The 22,019-nt window shown below is 41.1% G+C and overlaps 1 pseudogene; it reads right to left on the bottom strand.

Moving 5' to 3' along the window:
* Window positions 1-4,697: 4,697 nt before the first annotated feature.
* LOC100663866 (tripartite motif-containing protein 75-like) lies at window positions 4,698-6,104 on the bottom strand (annotated as a pseudogene).
* Window positions 6,105-22,019: the final 15,915 nt, after the last annotated feature.

Genomic DNA, 22,019 nt, shown 5'->3' on the forward strand with positions numbered 1-22,019 from the left:
GGAACAAAAACAATTCAATGATGAAAGGACAGTCTTTTAAATAAATAGTGCAAGAACAATGAGACATGCACGTACAAAAAAATGAATCTAGACAAAGAGCTTACCTTTTTCACATAAATTAACTCAAAGTGGATCATAGACCTAAATTTAAAACACAAAATTCAAAAATTTCAATAGATTGTGTAGTAACAAATCAAGGTGACCTGGGATTTGGTGATAGCTTTTTATGTAGAAAACCAAAAGCACGATTCAAAGACAGTTTTGTCCCTCTTTTTATAATTATCCACACTATTGAAACTGTCATTCCCCATCTCTTATAAGAAAGATTTGGGAACCTGCTGCAAATTATTTGCAGTTCTAAATTTAAAACAATTAAATAAACTAACAAATTGCGCTACTGATTCTTCAAAACTTATACCACAAATATACGTCATTTACCTTTACATTGAATGGGCAAAGAATGCTTAAAATAGATAAAATAGACTTATAAAGAGGATTTTAAAAAGTCTCTACGTATACCGAACTGAAATGAAGTAAGTGCAAAACACTGCATGTAGTATGCTTTTCTTGAAAATGAACACAGAAACAAAAATGAGTTTCTATATTTGTATGTACATAGGTTGTTTCTGGAAGAAAACAAGAGAAACTTAAGAATGGTTATGCTGGAGAGGAATGAGAGCTGATGGTCTGGAAAAAGAGCATCACTGAGCTCTACTATAAACAGTGAGTTTTTGACAACTTCATCTATGTCATTTCAATTTCTTAAAATATCATGGTGAATGAGACTGTGTAATGATTACTGGAAAATTACAAGAATCTAGGTTTTATTTCTGCCCATTGAAGGAAGGCTGCATCCTATCTCCTGAATGGACAGCCATCCACTTGGAGGAAATCCACATATCATGCAGTTTGCTTCTCTATTTTCTGGATTGTCAGTTCTCTGATGGTGGGGACTTAAGATGGCATCTTTGCATTCCAGATTCTAATTTGGTGTCTCACATCTACTGAGATATGAGAGACTTTTTAAAATCCTCTTTATACGGTATATGTAGAGACTTTTTAAAATCCTCTTTATACGTCTATTTTATCTATTTTAAGCATTCTTTGCCCATCACATCATGCAATGTCAGCCTAAGGAATAACTGAATAGATTTGTGACTCAAATTTATGTGATTAGGGAGGAAACCTGAGTTAGAGCTGCAGATATAACAGTTTTCAGCATCTGTAGCAATGGGTATAACACCTATCCTCACCCCTAGATTTTTCTATCAAGTCTAATTCCGCTGCCACTGTGGCTGTTTCCTTTGTTATCAATGCAGTTTAATGGAAAGTATAATTGTGTGGTAGAGCCTGTTCTACCTGGAAGCCTTAGGGTGAAGAACCACTGGTGTCAATTGAGTGGACAGCTCAGTGTTTTCAACTAGCCACAGAAAGAGACCAGAAAGTTGCCCACATGTGATGAGGTGGCAGGAAAGTAATCTGTTAAGATGACTGAGATGGTACAGTTGAAACCTGTCAAGAAGATTAATTTCCTGACATATCAAGAGAACTAAATGTTTGGACAGAAACCATTTCAATGAACTTGGACCCCAGATCACTGACATAATGTTGAAATCAGTTTCAGTAACGTGGTTCTGTTTTAGAGGTTCGAGAAACGACACTGGTTTTCTAAATCTCTCGGTCCAAAAAATATATTTAATGTGGAACCAATTGTTTAAAAGGGAGTGTGATGGGTGATATAATCAGGTTTCTGTATTTCAGGATAGAGATATTGCATCTAGTTTCTGCAGCACATTATAGACTAAGGAAATGACAGCCCCCAGAACAGTAATACCTGACATGTACTTTGTTTTTATTAACAGGCACTGTTACATCAAATCAGCCTTCAGAGCATTAATATCTTAACAATGTGTTTTAGTCCCCTAGAGGGTCATAACAAAAATACCACAACATAGGTACCTTTAAAGGACAGAAATTAATTTTCTCACAGATATGAAAGTTTGAAGTCTAAATTCAGGGCATCAGTAGGCCTATGTGCTCTCTCTGCCGGCGCTAAGGGAGCATCTTTCCATATCTCTTTCAGCTTCATCGACTACAATGGCATTGCTTTACTATGTTTTGACAAACTCCACTCTATACCTCTAGCTGAGACCTCTCTGTAAACTGTCATGAAAGACCGTATTTACGAATAAGGTCACATTCACAGGCTCAGGTGTGAGGACTTCATTCAACTCATCTTTTCAGGATACACAATTCAAGTCATCTCCATTTGTATGAATTTACCGGTTTATTAAGCAAATTACACATCCCATGGTTTCCAATATAAATGAAAGAGTTATTTATTTCTTTTAATTTTGGAGAAATAAAGATCTATTTAAAGCCATGGAATGTTTACATTCTTATTTAAGAAACCACCATTTAAAGAGGATGGCTATGCAAAGGTGGGAAGGATACAATGAATGGAATGTGACTAGAATATGGTGATAACCATGAACCTACGGCAAGGGCTGATATACTCTTGTCCAAAAAGTAACCAGGAAAGAAGTGGTCAACTGAGCTGAAACTGTAAGACACTTGAAATGTTGGTGGAAGCTAACACTGCCAAAATACAGATCATATCCTATGAAGTAGTGGCCAGGAGTACAACCTAAGCAAGTAACAAAAGTCTACTGTACAAAAACTATTATATTCTGCTTTTCATTTTATCTCTATTTATACACATTTTTTTCTAAATCTATATGTATTCTTTTTATCTCATCATATTATATAAAACCATGTCCACACGCTACCACAAAATACTGCTTATCTGTGTGTCTTAGTTTCCCAGTGCTGCCGTAACAGAAATACCACAAGTGTGTGACTTTCAAGAACAGGAATTAATTTTCTCATAGTTCCAGAAACAAAAAGACCAAATGCTGGGCACCAGATTTAGGGGAACACTCTATCTGTGGGCACTGGGGAAAGATACTCGCATCTTTCAGCCTATGCAACCCCGGTGTTCCTTGAGGATCTTGATGTGGCATCTACCTTCAACCCATCTGTGGATTTGTGGTTGATTCTGTGTTTAATCTGCTCATTTTTATACCTCAGTGGTGATTACGGAGAATTCTATTCTGCAACACATGGGGTGGTCATGAAATGGAATTGACTCAAAGACAACTGGTTTGGTTTGATTTTTGTTTTATTGATTAGTTTTAGGAGATACCCCCCCCCACACACACACACGCTGATATGGCTTCATTAAAATAACAAAGCCCTATTCCAAAACCAGATTATATCCACAGGTATGGGGGTTAGCATTACAGTGCATATTTTAGAGGGAAACGATTCAATCCATAATATTGTGTTGCGTTACATTGTGTTAAACTGCCACTGCTTTAACAAATGCCTGTGCATGGCAGCCTTTATGTGTGTTGTTTACAATTTCTGCTAATGGAGAGTTTTACTTTTCACACCTCTGTATTTTTTGCATATTGCTATAATTTGAGGAAGGTTACCAGGAATTTCTGAGAATCCATTTCATTAAGATAAGGGTAACTTCTTCATTATCGGGATGGCTGTGCTGTGGTAATCTCAGCTGTTCAAAAAAAATTAAAAATTACCTATTTCTTATTCATATATAGCACAGCCTGGATCAGCAGGGCTGTCTTAGGTATCCAGTGCTGCTATAACAGAAATACCACAAATAGTACTACACAATACGGGGGATCATGGCCCAACCAAACTGACACACATTTTTGGGATACATATTTCCATCCATAACATTCCATCCTCTCATCCCAAAATACATCCCCTTGCCCCAGTAAAATACATTCCTCCCATCATATCATATCATCCCAAAAGTTTTAAAACAATTCCAAGGCCAAATTCCATCCTGGGGCAAAATTCCTCTTCCTGTGTGAAACCTAGTATACAAGATATCTGCTTCCAAAGCACAATGGTGTATCAGGCACAAGGTAGACATTTCCATTACTAATGGGAAAACTTCAAGGGAAGGAAGGGATAACAGGCACCAAGCAAGTCAGCAGAACGCATTACATTAGATCTCAAGGACGGAATATAATCCTCTGTTCTCTGACACCATTTAGACAATGGCCCTGCCCTCCAGACTCTGGATCTTGTCCACACTCTTGGGATTCTGGATGAAGGTTGTTAGGCACTAGGCTTCAGCTCAGCCTTCCAGGCCCCCTGGGAGAGCAACTCTACACCCTCAGATTTAAGCAGCCCCATTCTCCTACCCTATCTCAGGTGCAACTCCATGCCAGGTCCTTCATCCTAGTCTGTTTTAGTCTGGAAGCTCTCCTGAAACCTGTCCACCATGGGTGACACTGCTGGTAATTGGAGTCAGAATTATATCCACAGCAACGTATCATAAATAACGTGTGTGTGTGTGTATGTGTGTGTGTATACACAAAAGGTATTTACGGGAGTTATACAGTTACATTTTCGTACACTCCAATCATAGAATTTCAGAAATACTTTACAGTTAATTCCCGCAAAATATCTATTAGTCCCCACAGCATCCCTGTCACCATAGAAACCAAATGAGATAAAAAACCTTCTTCATGTGTTAAAGTTTTAAAAGAAGAAAAAACCATTAGTGCTATATTAAGTGATAGTTGTATGATATACATTCATGATATACCATGAATTGCAGGAATAAAGTCAAGCAATGTGACAGCCTCCCAGAGAGTTTATCATTCATAATCTCTGACAGCACAGATTGTGAGAGGTTGAGAATCACGTCCAATACAGAAATAAGTCTTCAGGATTTCAGAAAATCTATCAGTGAAAGAATGGATATGAGATCTGTCATTCAAACTGTAAAACGAAATCTCACCCAGTTCATAGTCCAGATAAATGCCAATCCCTCTGGGTTGTTCTGTTATCACCAGAGTGACTGGAAAAGTGCCTCGTGCAACATAGTTACCATTGCACAGCTGAATTGCCCAGCATCTCTCCTGCCCTCCCGGGGGCCTCTTTGCCTTCCTGGAAAGGGAGTCTTTACAAAGCCCCACAGACCATTCAGGCTTCTCACCCACTTCCACCTCCCAGTAATGTCTACCAGAACTGAACTCTTCAGAACCCAGGACAACTGGGTCAAACTTGAATCTCTTTGGATTAGGAGGAACTCTTTGTGTTTTCTTCACAAATGTGACAGATTTTTTATCTGCAGAGACAAACAGATTTCAATGTGCTGTTTCGGGGTCCACTGCCACATCTTTAAATTTCTGTATAATTGTCTGCAGAGCCGAATACTGTGGAGGAAGGCTGCATCCTTCCTTCGTTAGCTGGAAGGAATAGAGCACTGGGGGGTTGAGGCCTTCACATCGATCCTGGACGCTCTGAATATCTGTCAGCAGTTTCACTTCTGACATCACACTCTTCTCTGCCACCTCCTTTAGTAGACTGTTGAGTGTGGAAATGTACCCTGAAAATGCTGTTATGTTTGCATTTAGTTTCTGTTGAATGTGCTTCTCTTCACGAGCTAACCTGGAGAGAGCTTCTTCATGCTCACAGTCTAAAAACTTGTTCAGGTGCTCAAATTCAGAGAATAATTTTTTCCTTTGCTTTTCCACCTTTTTTCTCAGTTCGAATGGTTCTCTGTCTTGGGTAGTTACTAGTTTTTGAAAATGTGCCATTTGTTTCTTCAGGGGCTCCATGTAACTCATGAGCCTTTTCCTGTGATGAGAGGCAGCCTCCTCTATGGACCTCACGTAGTGATCCTGGTGGTCTGGGAGCTGAGTGCACAGGGGACACAACACCTCCAGGTCTTCTTCACAGAAGTGGGTCAGTACCTGATTGTGCTTCTCGCACAAGCATGTCTCTTCCTCCCTCTTCCTCTTGCTCCTGGTGATATGGAGTAGCTTGGCAATTTCAGCTATATGTCCCAGCTGGGTGTTGCTCCCAAGATGCCAGTGCAGGCATGGGTGGTGGCACTCAGGGCAAGGAAACCTGTCCTGTCGACCCTCCCAGGACTGCTGGATGCAGGAGCGACAGAAGTTGTGCCCACATTTGATGGTAACAGGGTCTCTAAAGTAATCCAGACAGATGGGGCAGTTGGCTTCTGCCTGAATTCTTGCCAGGGCTGCTGTGACCTCCATTAGGCTGTGAATGAAGGCTAGGACTGAGAGTGCTTTTCTTCAGAAGGTATCCAAGGTATGAAATCCTATGAGGTTGCTGGGCCTCTGTTGTAAACATTTGTGTCGGTAGGAGTACTCTTCACAATCAGCTGCTGATCACAGATTAGTTGGGCAACTAGTCATCCAGCCCTTTGGCAGCCCAGAGAATACAAAGCCATGCTAATCACTTCTCTTGGTCAGAATCCAGTCACAACCTGAACGTGCCTATTTGTTCCTGAGGATGAGAAAATATTTCTTCATTTAAAATTAAAAAAAAGTCTTTGTGGCCCTGCTGAATGCCACCGATTCTTGCCTCTACCCTTTCAATCCACTTATTCCCAAATCAGGTACACTGAAACTGGCTGCTGGGTCTAGCCCTTGGGACTAGATCCCCTATCCTGGGTTAGATACCACTCTTTGTGTACCTATTATCTGGGAAATCTAGGTAAAGTTATTTAAGACCCTTGACTCTAACAGAATCATGTAAACAAGGATGAAAATCCCAAGATCAATCATTTTAATCTTGTGACATCTATAAGAAAGGCATTAGGTAGTTTTTGGTTTAAACAACAGCTATTTCTGATACCATCAAATTCATAATACACCAAAGTCTACTTCTCTTTTATCTAAGCATCTCAATTGCTGGATATATTAAGCTGTAAATATCAAACCCTGGATTAAATTAGATTTACTTAAAGAATGATACCAACCAGGAAAACACACATGGTGCACAAAAAGATATATGAGATCTGGGTTTCAAAATAAAATAAAGCTGAGAAACACAAATACATACATACACACTCACAACTGCTCATTGAATTATTGATAACCTGCTAACTAGTGAGGATTTGCAGGGACAAGGTGCAGGGAAGTGATGGGAAGCCCAGGCAGTGTAGCTCTCCCCAAGAGGCAATTACTGATTCTGATTTGAGGCTACAAGACTTTGTAGAGCTTCAGCCAACTATCAGGACTCAAGGAATAAAGCTTGGAGTTCAGCACATCCAACATAAGATGAACCCAGACAAATAAACTAGGAGGAAAAAATTGGCCACCTTTAAAAGGCCTGCTTGATTCAATCATTTTAAACATAGACTGGATTAAGGCAATCTGGGTTTCACTGTATGAGGACTATAACTGAAAGCCAAAGTGTTAGATTTTAAAGTGTTGGCTGTTGTTGTTAGATGCCGTTGAATCGGTTGTGACTCATGGCAACCCTATGCACAACTAGATGGTGGATATCACATTACACACTTGTGCTTTTTTTGTTTACTTGTCAGTTAATAGCATAAATAAATAAATAAATAGTCCATAGAGTATGAGAATAAATTACAGAAGAATATTTTTAATCTCACTGGGGAAGGCTTTTCTATGCTTGATTGAAATCTAGACACTTTTATTTTGTCAAACATATAAATAAATGGTATGCCTTAAAGAATTCATGTAAAACAAGCAAAGAAAAAAAATACAATGAACAGTGGTATCTATATTTTAAAAAAGGTGAAGGAGGCAAGTCATAGAAACAAATGGCCAGTTATGAAAATAATGTGCTCCTTTTTAATAATCCATAAACTTCAGTGTGAAGAGAGTGTGTGTGTTCTTTGTGCCTTACCTGAATGACAAATACTGAAAAGATTCCTACCACACAGGCAGAGAACACAAGTGTCTTGTTTCCCTAGAGAAAGGAAGCTTGGTGGACGGTGAGAAGAGACAACTAACCAGGCTGTCTGAGCTGAAATCCTCCTCTTGTGTGGATGTGATCTTAGACAAGTCAGAAAGGACTGACTGCGGAAGGAGAGATGTTCCTAGCATCAGTTCTGGTACACTGAAGGCACTCACTCAATAGTAACAAATAATACCCTAAACATTCCACACTTATGATCCTGTATTCAAAGAACACACATTGTGTAGTCACCACTACACCCTCAAAGCTACCAACTCTTTCCTCTGGACACCTGCGCTCACCTCCAACAGCACCCACCCTCGCCTCTATCTGCCCTTCAACAACAGGGATGTAATCACATCACTCTCCTATTTAAAAGTGTTCCAGGATTGCTGTCCTCATGAGGACCAAGGTATTTTCCCTACAGCTACACCTCTTTTATAGGAAAGCCTGACAGTGAATAAGGAAGATTAAAGAAGAATTGATGTGTTTGAATTGTGGCATTGGCCCAGAATATTGAATATACCATGGACTGTCAAAAGAACAAAGAAATCTGTCTTGGAAGAGGTACAACCAGAATGTTCCTTAGAAGCAAGGATGGCGAGAGTTCATCTCACATACTTTTGACATAGTATCAAGAAGGATCAATCACTAGAGAAGGACATCATGCTTGGGAAAGTATAGGTTGCCGCCACATGTCTGTCAGTTTGTTGTACTCTGAGGGCTTTCATGTTGCTGTGATGCTGGAAGCTCTGCCACAAGTATTCAAATACCAGCAGGGTCGCCCATGTTGGACAGGTTTCAGCTGAGCTTCTAGCCTAAGACAGACTAAGAAGAACGTGCTAGCACTCTACTTCTAAAAGGAATTAGCCACTGAAAACCTTATGAATAGCAGTGGAACACTGTCTGATATTGTGCTGGAAGATAAGCCCTTCGAGTTGGAAGGCACTCAAAAGACGACTGATGAAGAGCTGCCTCCTCAAACTAGAGTCCACCTTAATGATGTGGATGGAGTCAAGCCTTTGAGACCTTCATTTGCTGATGTGGGACGACTCAAATTGAGAAGGAATAGGTGCAAACATCCATTAATAATCGGAACCTGGAATGTATGAAGTATGAATCTAGGAAAATTGGGAACTGTCAAAAATGAAAATGAACATATAAACATCAATATCCTAGGCATTAGTGAGCTGAAATGGAGTAGTATTGGCCATTTGGAATGACAATCATACAGCTGCTATGCTGGGAATGACAACTTGAAGAGGAATGGCATCACATTCATCATCAAAAAGAACATTTCAAGATCTATCCTGGAGTACAACGCTGTCACTGATACAATAATATTCATAAACCTACAAGGCAGACCAGTTAATATGACTATTATTCAAAAATCCACACCAACTACTAAGGCTAAAGATGAAGAAATTCAAGATTTTTACCAACCTCTGAAGTCAGAAATTGATGGAGCATGCAATCAGGATGCATTGATAATTACTGGTGACTGGAATGGGAAAGTTGGAGACCAAAAGGATTGGTAGTTGGAAAATATGATGTTTGTGATAGAAATGATGCCAGAGATCGCATGATACAATTTTGCAAGACCCATGACGTCTTCATTGCAAATACGTTGTTTCACCAACATAAACCATGGACCTCGCCAGATGGAATACACAGATCAAATCAACTATATCTGTGGAAAGAGACAACAGAATAGCTCAATATCATCAGTCAGAACAAGGCCACAGGCTGACTGCAGAACAGACCATCTATTGCTCATATGTAAGTTCAAGTTGAAACTGAAGAAAATTAGAACAAGCTCACTAGAGTCAAATTATGGCCTTGAATATATCATACCTCAATTTAGAGACCATCTCAAGAGTAGATTTGATGTGTTCAACAATAATGACCAAAGACCAGACGAGTTGTGGAATGACATCAAAGACATTATATATGAAGAAAACAAAAGGTCCTTAAAAAGACAGGAAAGAAAGAAAAGACAGAATGAATGTCAGAGGAGACTCTGCAACTTGCTCTTGAACATCGAGTAGCTAAAGCTAAAGGAAGAAAAGATGAAGTAAAATAACTGAACAGAGGATTTCAAAGGGCAGCTCGAGAAGACAAAGAATTACAATGACATGTGCAAAGACCTGGTGATAGAAAACCAAAAGGTAAGGACACTCTGCATTTCTCAAGCTGAAAGAACTGAAGAAAAAATTCAAGCCTCAAAATGCAATATTGAAAAATTCTACAGGAAAGATATTCAATAATGCCGGAAGCATGAAAAGAACATGGAAGGAATACAGAGTTACTACACCAAACAGAATTGGTGGATGTTCAACCATTTCAGAAAGTAACATATGATCAAGAACCCACAGTACTGAAGGAAGAAGTCCAAGCTGTAATGAAGGCATGATGAAAGTCAAGGCTTCAGGAATGCATGGAATATCAATTGAGACATTTCAACAAATAGATGCAGCGATGGAAGTGATGGAAGTGCTCTCTCATCTATCCCAAGAAATCTGCAAGACAGCTACCTGGCCAAGTGACTGGTAGAGATCCATATTTATGCCAATCCCAAAGAAAGGTGATCCCACTGAACACAGAAAATATCAAACAATATCATTAATATCACACACAAGTAAAATTTTTTGAAGATCATTCAAAAGAAGTTGCAGCAGTGTATCGGCAGGACATGGTCAGAAATTCAAGTCAGATTTAAAAGAGGACATGTAAGCAGGGATATCACTGCGGATGTCAGATAGATCTTGACTGAAAACAGAGAACACCAGAAAGATCTTTACCTGTGTTTTATTGACTATGCAAAGGCACTGAATTGTGAGGATCATAACAAATTATGGATAACTTTTCGAAGGTTGGGAATCCCAGAACACTTAATTGTGCTCATGAGGAACCTGTACGTAGATAAAGAGGCAGTAGTTCGAACAGAAGGAGGGGACAGTGAGTGGTTTAAAGTCAGGAAAGATGTGTGTCAGCGTTGTATCCTGTCACCATACTTATTCAATCTATGTGCTGAACAAATAATCTGAAAAACTGGACTATATCAAGAAGGCAGCATTGGGATTGGAGGAAAGCTCATTAACAACCTGAGATATACAGACGACACAATCTTGCTTGCCAAAAGTAAAGAGGAGTTAAAGCACTAACTGATAAAGATCCAAGACCACAGCCTTCAGTATGGGTTACACTTCAACATAAAGAAAACAAAAACCCACACAGCTGGACCAATAAACAACATTAAGATAAATGGAGAAAAAAATTGAAGTTGTTGAGGGTTTCCTTTTACTTGGATCCATAATTATTACCCATGGAAGTGGCAGTCAAGAAATCAAAAGACACATTGCACTGGGCAAATCTGCTGCAACTTTAAGTATTAAAAATCAAAGAGGTCACCTTGAAGTCTAAGGTGTGCCTGACCTCAGCCGTGGTGTTTTCAATCACCTCATATGCATGGGAAACCTGGAGGATGAATAAGGAAGGCCAAAGAAGAATTGATGCCTTTGAATTACGGTTTTGGCAAAGAATATTGAATATACCATGGACTGCAGAAAGAACGAACAAATCTGTCTTGGAAGAAGTACAACTGGAATGCTCCTTCAACACAAGGACTTTGTCCCACATACTTAGGACATTTTATCAGGAGGGATGAGTCCTGGAGAAGGATGTCAAGCTTGGTAAAGTAGAGGGTCACTAAAAAAGAGGAAGCCCCTCAATGAGATGGATTGACACAGTGGCTGCAACAATAGGCTCAAGTAGAACAATGACTCTGAGGATGATGCAGGACAGGGCAGTCTTTCCTTCTGTTGTACACAGGGCCACTAGGAGTCAGAACCGACTGGGTAGCACCTAACAACAACATCACCTCCCCTAGCACCACGTTCTCTGCCCTCCCTCCTTCACTGTCTCCAGTAGGTTGAACTCCCCCAGGCCCCAGACCCTTTGTACAAGATAATGCCTTAGTTATCTCCTGTGCTGCCTCAAAATTTTTGTCACTACCTCCAGAATCTAAGTGTGCCCAGACCTCCGTGAATGTTGATCTCCCCTACTACCATATCCAGGTATAGTAAGTACAACAACCTGTACTTCTGCTTTGAACCCTTGTGACTCATGATTTTATCCACATTCTGGACGTCTCAGGTCCCCACTAAAATGGCAAACTCCATAAAGATAGGATTTGTCCCTTCCCTGACCCTACCAAGATTGCATCTCCCAGTATTTGCTCAGTCCCAGCCTTTGTTTTTAGCCTAAACAGCTGTTGAATGAAAAAAAACTGGACCAGATTCCTGGTTCTCCCTTAGGAACTGAGTGATTCTGGGCAAACTACTTAACCCCTCTGAGCCTCTTCTCTGTGTAAGCAGAACAGCTTGTGAGGGTTAAGTAAGATCAAGGCTGTACAGGGCATCAGGGATATCAGGCCTCATGGTTCTTATCCCTCCACTCACCCCAACTATCCACAAAACTGTCTCTCACTAAGACACCCTGAAAAATGATTCCATACTCGGCTTCAGGCCAGCTACCTCTGGGCGTTTGTTAGACATAGATATTAGTCACCCCTTTTCTGACACCACAGGATTAGGGTGGGATCTGGGCATCTGTATTTTCAGCAAGCGGTTAAAAAAAATGTGGTTAGAACCGTAATATAGGTGATTCGTTTTAAAATAACTGCAAATCTGAGTTTGGATTCACTTTCGAGGGTCGACTTCAGCCCTGCACTGAGTAGGTGCTCAGAAGCGAGGGCTTGTCCTGTATTCCAGCCTCCAGCAACCACCTTGCTTATCACCGACTTACCTGGAGCAACAGGCACTGCAAAGTGTCGCCGCTGAGGAGAGTCACTGCTAAGGAGGGTCCCCGTTGAGGAGAGTCGCTGTAGTGGGTCTTCCAGACTGATCTCCACAGTCAGCCTTGTACCTGAAGGCTGGCGAGTGGTTGGGCCAAGGCTTGTATCCACCACCTGGAGGGTGGAGCTCTTAGCACTCCACCGCCCATGGATTGGTTGCTGCTTCCCTGAGAAGAGAGGGCTGGGCTGGGCAGCGTGGGAGAGAATGTTTGCTTGGTGGAAAGGGATCCCCCTGAGTCAATCAAGTCAGGTGGACCCTCACAGTGTTAATAAGCATGATCTCATTTACACCATTGTAATTCTATTTTATCCCATCAACCTCCTTTAATCCCATCTTTGCTGACGAGGTAACTGAAGATCTGAAAGGCTGAGTGAGTCCTATTCCTATTCTCGCCCTGGTTTGTTTACTTCCGAAACCCATCAGTTTAACTGTCATAGGACAATAGGTAATTTTTAGCACCATACAGTACTAAGAATGGCAGAATTTTACATTTCAGTTGCAGACATCTGGGTTGACTTTATCCCTTACTCCTTTCACCCTGGCCAAAAGCTACAACACACTCCAGTGATTGAAATATCTTCCACTCCTAGTTTTCATAAACCCAAACCAAACCCGTTGCGGTCGTCTCTATTCCGACTCATAGCAACCCTATAAGACAGAGTAGAACTGCCCCATCGTGTTTCTGAGGAGTGGCTGGTGAATTCAAACTGCCGACATTTTGGTTAGCAGTATTATCTCTGAACCACTGTGCCACCATGGCTTCACCACGTTCCATAGAGTGGCCACTTGTACAGACCTAGAAGGCAGGTCAACCGTGGACACACCTGACCTGTGGAAATAGAAATTTTAAAGCTTGTCAGGTCAAGGACACAGTTCTACAATTGTTAGTTGTTTTTGTTCTCTGACCCAATGCCTTAAGAAATGAAGGAGTTGGGGAGAAGGAACCCTTATGAGTAAGAGAACACCCAGGCATCCCTGCTAGATGCAACAAGCACCAGGGCCAGGAAGCAGAACTGCCAGGACTGAGGTGGCCACTGATTGCCTGCTGACTCTACTTCACGTTGTATCTTCCTGGGTTGGTCAGCAGCCATTATAATTGCCCTCACTTTTCCAATACTCCTCCCTTACCTTTATCCTCTTGCATATCTCAGGCCCTATCTGAGAACTGGTTACCACCATGACCACCTCCACGGGACTATACTGCTACAGCCTCTTAAGTGATTTACTCTCATTAACTTTACCTTACCTTTATCATTCCCTACACCTTATCTTTGTTTTTTGTTTCTTTTCTTAATCGCAACTGTAATCATGCTTTTTAAAACAACGGAAGCCGTTTTCATAGCTCTTGGAAAGACACAAAAACTTCACGAAGTGTCAAAAGCCCCTAAACTGTCTGGTTGCCTCCTATTCTTGGCTCATTGTACACTGTCCTCTCCTCTGCCTCTAACTCAGCACACTGGATCCTCCTGCCTCTGGACCTTTGCAGAGGTACCTTCATTCCTCGACAGTTTGCATTCCCCATACACATTGTTTAGGCCCTTATTTATTCCCTTTCTTTAAATCCCAGCCTAATATCACTTCCTCTGAGTAGCAGTATATATACTCAGAAATCCTTTGAGACATTACAATTTATTTTAGGCAAATTGCTAATTAAGTGAAATCGAATTTATAATTGATTTTTAAGAATGCATCCCTATCCTTTTTTAGACTAAGTTTTTTGTTGTATTCTACCACCTGTTTGTGAAACAGATCATCCTTATAAAATATAAATTTGTGGAAATTCAGATGGAAAATTACAAGGACTGGCTAAAGTAGCACTGCTTATAGTTTGACACGTTAAATGACTGTTACGGATTGAATTGTGTTCCTCCCAATGATGAGCTGGCCTAACACCTATACTGTGATGATAATCTAATCTAATTACTTTTATAATGAAAATCAATCACCTCCCCTAATTCAATCTGACATAACGTAATCCGTCAGTCAGTTATGCTCATACCAGTGTAGAGGGAATCCTAAACCTAATTACCTTGAGTTATATGAAGAGCAATGTAGGCACAGAGGCCTGCACATAGACTCCTGACACACACACACAAACACACACAGCACAAATGAATACCCGGGACTACCTACAAAGAAGGAGGGAATGTAGCTTAGACCCTCATTTGTACTTTTAGTCTTCAGAACTGTGAGAAAATAAATATCTGTTCTTGAAAGCCACCCACTTGTAGTAATCTTGTTACAGCATCAGGGCACCTATGTGAGGAAGCCAGGCCCACATTCTCTCTGTCTATAATAGGACAGTTGGCAGAGTCAAATTGTGGGCCCTCAGTAAACAAGGTCCTTACTTTGCCACATGCTCCCACTCTGAAGTCCAACACCTTTATTCATCAAATTGACAATCGAAAGATTGCCCTTAGGTGAAAAAATAATGAAAATACAAAATGAATTGCCAAGGTCCCCAAAACAACCAAGTAAATTTCAAATCCATCAAGACAAATTCCATTAGATTTCAAGACCTGGAAGTAATCTTCTGTGGCTGGAGACACCATATGAGGGCCTGTGAAGTGTGTACTTCATGCAATTACCTACCATTAATATGCCATGGTAACAAAATCTGAACCATGTTCATGGAGGACTTTGGTCATTTAACTAACTGTTATGCATTGAGTTGTGTCCCTCCAAAAATGTCTGTCAACTTGGCCAGACCAGGATTCCCAGTAATGTGTAATTGTCCAACATTTTTCATCTGATGTGATTTTCCTATGTTTTGTACATCCTACTTCTATGATACTAATGAGGCAAGATTATAGGCAAAAGGGTTAATGAGGCAGGACTCCATCTACAAGGTTAGGTTGTGTCTTGAATCAATCACTTCTAAGATATAAATGAGAGAAACCAGCAGAGAGACAGGGAGACCTCCTACAACCAAGAATGAAGAACTAGGAGGGGAGTGCATCCTTTGGACCCAGGATCCCCGCACTGAGAAGCTCCTAGACCAGGGGAAGATTGATGACAAGGACCATCTCCCAAAGCCGACAGAAAAAGCATTCCCCTGGAGCCGGAACCCTGAAATTGGACTTTTCCCTCTTAGGGAGAGAATAAATTTCTCTTTATTAAAGCTATCCACTTGTGGTATTTCTGTTATAGCAGCACTAGATAACTAAGACACTCACCACGGTAAATGAAATTTGTGCATATGGAAACCATGCAAAGTGAGAATTTAGTGTGTGCATCTGTGTGGTGTGTCTGGGTCTCCCCATGCCTTAACTCCTCCACTGATCTTCACCATATTACTCTACTCTTAAAGTAGCTTCTAGGCTCCTTTTCCACAGAATCCTCTCCCAATTAATAAGGGATTTTTTTTTACTCCATTCCATAGGGTTTAGACTTGCCACATTCAGTGATTCTTTTCCTAATGAATCTCCAAACATTCACCTAAAATAACATCTAGCATTTCTCCCAAATGAAGACTGTTTTACAGTATATAGAAGTACCTGCTATGTTAGTGAAGTTATTGAACAACTGCTATCAGAATTGAGTTAAAATTATTACCAATTTTCATGATAATTTATTTACAAGGTTTAATTTGAGAGTTGTCATTCTAGCAGTCACTATAATATAAACTTCACTAATGCCTGATTGTATTCAAGAGTTGGGGTAAACAGTAGTTTATAACCTAGTCTTACTTCTACTCTTTGTAGTCCACTTTTAGGTAAGTGAGGCCTTACAATGAGCTTTAGATAATGGAATATGAGAGCCAACGTGTGTCCCATCCTGTGTTGGCCTTTCAGCACCAGTGCGCTATCTGCATGCTGTCCTGTTGCTACTTGTAGCAACTCTGTGATGAGCAAGGGCTTTAGATTCCTCTGTCACTTAATGGAGGAAGGCCTGAATGATTCACATTGTACTATATATGAATAAGAAATAGGTTATTTTCTTGCTAAACAACGGAGATTACCACAGCTCAGCACAGCTATCCCGATCAATGGAGGAGTTAACCTTACCTCAATGAAATGGGTTCTCAAAAACACTTCTAGTCACTTTCCTCAAATTATAGCAATATGTAAATCACTAAAGAGATATGAAAATTAAAACACTGTATTACAAGAAATTGTAAACAATACACGTATACACTGTCACATATGTTGTTGTTATCGTTAGGTGCTTTCCAGTCAGTTCCAAAACGTAGTGACCCTATTTAAAACAAAACAAAACCTTGCCCTGTCTTGTGACCATCCTCAAAATCGTTGTTATGCTTGAGCCCATTGTTGTAGCCACTGTGTCATCCCATCTTCTTGAGGGGCTTCCTCTTTTTCACTGACCCTCTACTTTACTGAGAATGATGTCCTTCTCCAGGTACTGGTACGTCCTGATAACATGTCCAAAGTATGTGGGATGAAGTCTAGCCATCCTAGCTTCTAAGGGGCATTCTGGCTGCACTCCTTAGGAGACATATTTGTTCATTCTTCTGGCAGTCCATATTCTATTCAATATTCTTTGCCAACACCATATTTCAAAGGCATCAATTCTTCTTTGGTCTTCCTTATTCATTGTCCAGCTTTCATTTGTATATGAGGCAACTGAAAACACCATGGCTTGGGTCAGGCGCAATTTAGTCCTTAAAGTGACATCTTTGCTTTTTAACACTTTAAAGAGGCCTTTTGTAGCAGATTTGACCAGTGGACTGCACACTTTGATTTCTTCACTGCTGCTTCCGTGGGCATTAATTATAGAGCAGGTAAAATGATTCCTTGACAAATTATTTATCTGTTTATCATGATGTTTCTCACCAGTCCAGTTGTGATGATTTTTGTTTTCTTTAGGTTGAGGTGTAATCCATACTGAAGGCTGTAGTCTTTGATCTTCATCATTAAGTGCTTCAAGTCTACTTCAGTTTCAGCAAGCAAAGTTGTGTCATCTGCATATCACAGGTTGTAAACGAGTCTTCCTCCAATCCTACTGCTGTGTTCTTCTTTATACGGTCGGGCTTCTTGGGTTATTTGCCCAGCATACAAACTGAATAACCCTGGAGACAGTAAAACAACCCTTAAGCACACCTTTCCTAACCTTAAGCCACTCAGTGTCCCATTGTTCTGTTAGAATGACTGCCTCTTCGTCTGTTTACAGATTCTGCATGAGCATAATTAAGAGTTTCGGAATTCCCATTCTTCACAATGTTATCCATAATTTGTTACGATCCACACAGTCAAATGCCTTTACATAGTCAATAAAAACAAGTAAACATCTTTTTGGTATTCTCTGCTTTCACCCAAGATCCATCTGACATCAGCAATAATATTCCTCATTCAATGTCCTCTTCTTAATCCAGCTTGAACTTCTGGCAGTTCTTTGTTGATGTACTGCTGCAACCGTTTTTTCAATTATCACTGCAAATTTTACTTGTGTTTGATATTAATCATATTGTTTGATAATTTCTGCATTCTGTTGGATCACCTTTCTTTGGAATGGCCACAAACATGGATCTCTTCCAGTCGGTTGGCCAGATAACTGTCTTCCAAATTTCTTGGTGTACAAGAGTGAGAGATCTCCATCGCTGCATCTGTTTGTTGAAACATTCTCAGTTGGTATTCTGTCAAATCCTGGAGCCTTGTTTTTTGCCAGTTCCTTCAGTGCTGCTTGGACTTCTTCCTCCAGTATCGTCAGGTCTTGATCATATGCTACCTCCTGAAATGGCTGAGTGTCCACCAATTCTTTTTGGCACAATGACTCTGTGTATTCCTTCCATCTTCTTTTGATGCTTCCTGGGTGGTTTAATATTTTCCCCATTCAATTTCTGCTGATTGGGTGAGACACTTTTAATACCCATTAAGGGTGATACTCAGGGGATAGATCAGAGTGGAAGGCATCTGCGTCTTGGTGGATTAAATGACAGGCATCACCCTGATCTGATAAAGGAGTGCCTTGATTTACCAGAGCAAAGATTTCTCCAGCTTTGAGAACGTTTGTAGTCCCTTTCGCCAAGATTTTACAAAACAAGGAACGCAAATGCATTTTAAAATAATTACTAACTCTATAGTGGCTAAAGGACCAACCAAAACCCCAGGGAGAGAAACAGGCTAGAAAACCAGCTTCACACGTCCTCTGGCCTTGATGTAGGGTCCGTCTATTTGGTAGCTTTATGAATCGCTTCTAAATCTATCCAAAACTCCCCTGAAGTATTTATCCATGCACAGCAGGTTTTGTTTATGACAGCACAGACCCCTCCTGATTTTGCTAAGAAAAGGTCTAGAGAAATTGTATCATCTAAGCCACCTCCTCCAGTGAGTTTAAGGAGGTCTGCTGGGCCTTCCGTGCCTTTTCAGTGCCCAAAGCCAATAAATGAATAACGTCAGATAAATTTGTAATAGCCATTTCCATATGGTACATCTCCAGACCTGGTAGAAATCACTACACAAGCCCATTTTCTTCCAGAACGAGGTTATACCCTTCACCCCTCATTTCTAGAGTCATGGTGTCAACTGTGAATATTTCTCTTTATTTCAGGTATGTTTGGAAACTAATGGAGTGGTGGTTGGATGAAGTTCTGTTGGGAAAACCAAAAACTCTAAGGTACATTGTCCCACAAAATGGATTCCAGTGAGACAGTGAATGGCCCAGGTCCAAGGTGAGTTCTCAGGGGCAGGAATTTCACTGGTGGAGTATGGCTTTCCACCACATAGAAAAGTATACCCTGATGGATAGATCTTCATTAGGGGTATCAAGGATACTAGCATTAAGATAGATCAAGTGCAGTGTAGTTGAAGGTCCATTACAAGAAGAGAGGAGCTGAAAATGTCTAAAAACCTATTGGTCTATTTCTACTTTAGGGCGATATGATATAATCTCCCATTTAGTCCCTGAAGTTTGATTATAAAGTCCTGATAGTAGAAAGCAGGTACAGTAAAAGGGTACTGTACGAGGCGAGTTCTAATCGGGGCCTTTGGGGCATGATGTGTTTAAGGACAGTCAGAGATATCTCTACTTTAATGAAAAGTGGGGGCCACCATAGGGCTTAAAGGGGCCCCCTGATTGGGGTATGTGGTGACATACCCAACAGTTACTAAGAATTCTTCCCGTGGCTACAGCTTGAGACATGGTAACCAAGCCATTGGACTACCAATCCCACCCATCTAGAAGATGGGCTGGCTTCTTGCACCCCGTGACAACTAATTGAATATCTCTTCCCCTGCTAACTTCAACATCTTTTGGGAACCGCTGTTTAAACTTAACACAGTAATAAGTACATTTATCAGACAGAGTCACATTTAAGACAATTATAGAGAGACCTCAGTTTCTTTGTGTCAGCAATTGGGAGAACTTTGGGAGACTTACATTTGACCTCCCAAACCACTGACTGCCCCCTTTCTGGAAATTCTTGGATCCATTTAATGGGGCTTACCAGGGTCAGAGAGGAGATTACACATGGAAGGGTCAGGGTATTTCCTACTTGTAAAGTTAAGGTTCTTCTGGATTGGAGAACCGGAGGAGCTTGATCCAGTTTCTTGGAGGCAGCATGATACTTTACCTGAAATAAAAGAAGAATGAAAGATAAAATGATCATTTTGGAGTTTTTGTGAACTTATATTTTAAGCCTTGAATAGGGGTGCAAGTATATGATGACTCTTCAGCTTCTTCACGTCTTTCTTCTTTTTCGAGAGGGCTGCATTCATTCTCATGTGATGTACCCAAGCCACCACTCCCACTAACTTTAAGGACTAGTGGTCAGAAGAACTTCGAATGGTCCTTCCCACTTGGGGGCCAGCTGGTCTTTTGGATGTTGGTTTTTCCAATCCTTCAACACGACTTGATCTCCTGGCTGAACCAGTGGAAGGTCACATCAGAGGGGAAGGATAGATGAGAAGAAGCATACTGATTAACAGTATTTATGACAACTCCCAGAGAGCAGACCCAGTCTCTCTTCCCTACCTCAGACATCACAGAAGTAGGGAAGTCGACCTTTTCAGAATGGTCCCTCATATATTAATTCATAAGAGCTTAACTTAAGCCGGCTTCAAGGGGCCACGCAGATTCTAAGCAGGGCAATGGGTAAAACTTGTATCCAAGTGGAGCTTGTCTCCTGGCAAAGCTTTGCCAAGGTCTTCTTCAGGGTGTGGTTCATCTTCTAAGTCTTTTCTGTTGACTGTGGCCTCCAGGAAGAATATAACTTCCAGCTTATATCTAGGGCTTTACTGATCTCTTAAGTTGTGTCACAAAGTCTTCCCTATTGTCGCTTTGAATTGAAAGTGGCAAGTTGAACTGAGGGATGATTTCCTTAAGCAACGTCTTGGTCACCTCTCGAGTTTGCTCAGTCTGACTAAGAGAAAACCTCTACCATCCTGAGTAAGTATCTACAAAAACTGATAAGTACCTGAAGTTTCTAGGTGGCCGGAGCACCACTGTAAAATCCATTTGCCAATATTCTGTCATGTTTGTTCTCTGGTGTCGGACTCCTGGTTCTGTCAGGTGTGGAGTCTTCGCATTATTCTTTGCCCATAAGTGAATTCTTCTGGTGACTTCTCATACAGCCTTGAGGAGATTTGGCCTCACCACCACCTGTTGAATCCATTCGAGACGAGCATCTCTCCCATAATGGGCGCCATCATGTAAGGCTGATACCACACCATGTACTTGGGCTTCTGACAATAGCACCTGCCCAGTTGGAATGGGAAGCTGCGTGAAAACCTCACTCTCTAGCCCTCTCCAAGTCTTGGGTGGTGTAGGAGGGTCAGGAGGATCTAGATGAAGTATTAGGGTCAATTCTTTTCCTACCTCACCTCCTTGCATTGCAGCCCTTTTTGCCTCTTTGTCTACTTTCTCATTTCCCACCACTGCTTCAGGTGATTGTCCTTTCTGCTGTCTGGGACAGTACACCACTGCCACCTGGAGGGCATCACTGACTGTTTCCAGGAGTTTAAGAATCTCCAGCATGTGTTTTATCTTTTTGTCGGCAGCAGTCAGAAGCCCCATTTCCTTTCACAAGGCCCCATATGAGTGGAGTACCAGATGAGCATATTTACTGTCAGCATACACAGTTATTCACCTCCCTGCTTCCAGCTGCAGAGCTAGCCCAAGAGCTATAAGCTCAGCCTTCTGAGCAGAAGACCCAGCAGGAAGTGGAGCTGCCCCTAAAACCTCAGTTTGGGTCACCACTGCATATCTTGCCCTGTGATGCCCCTAGTGTAGAAAGCTACTGCCATCTGTATACATTTCAATCTCCTAGTCCCTCAGGGGGACATCTTAGAGCTGTCGTCTTCTAGAAGAAACTTTAATTATTTCTAGGCAGTCATGTATGGGGGCATCTTTGGAAAGGGGCAAAAAAGTGTCAGGGTTCAAGGAGGAAACAGCCTTGAGAACCATATTTGGGTTGTCCAACAACAT

The sequence above is a fragment of the Loxodonta africana genome, chromosome 21, assembly GCF_030014295.1.
Source record: "Loxodonta africana isolate mLoxAfr1 chromosome 21, mLoxAfr1.hap2, whole genome shotgun sequence".
NCBI lineage: Eukaryota > Metazoa > Chordata > Mammalia > Proboscidea > Elephantidae > Loxodonta > Loxodonta africana.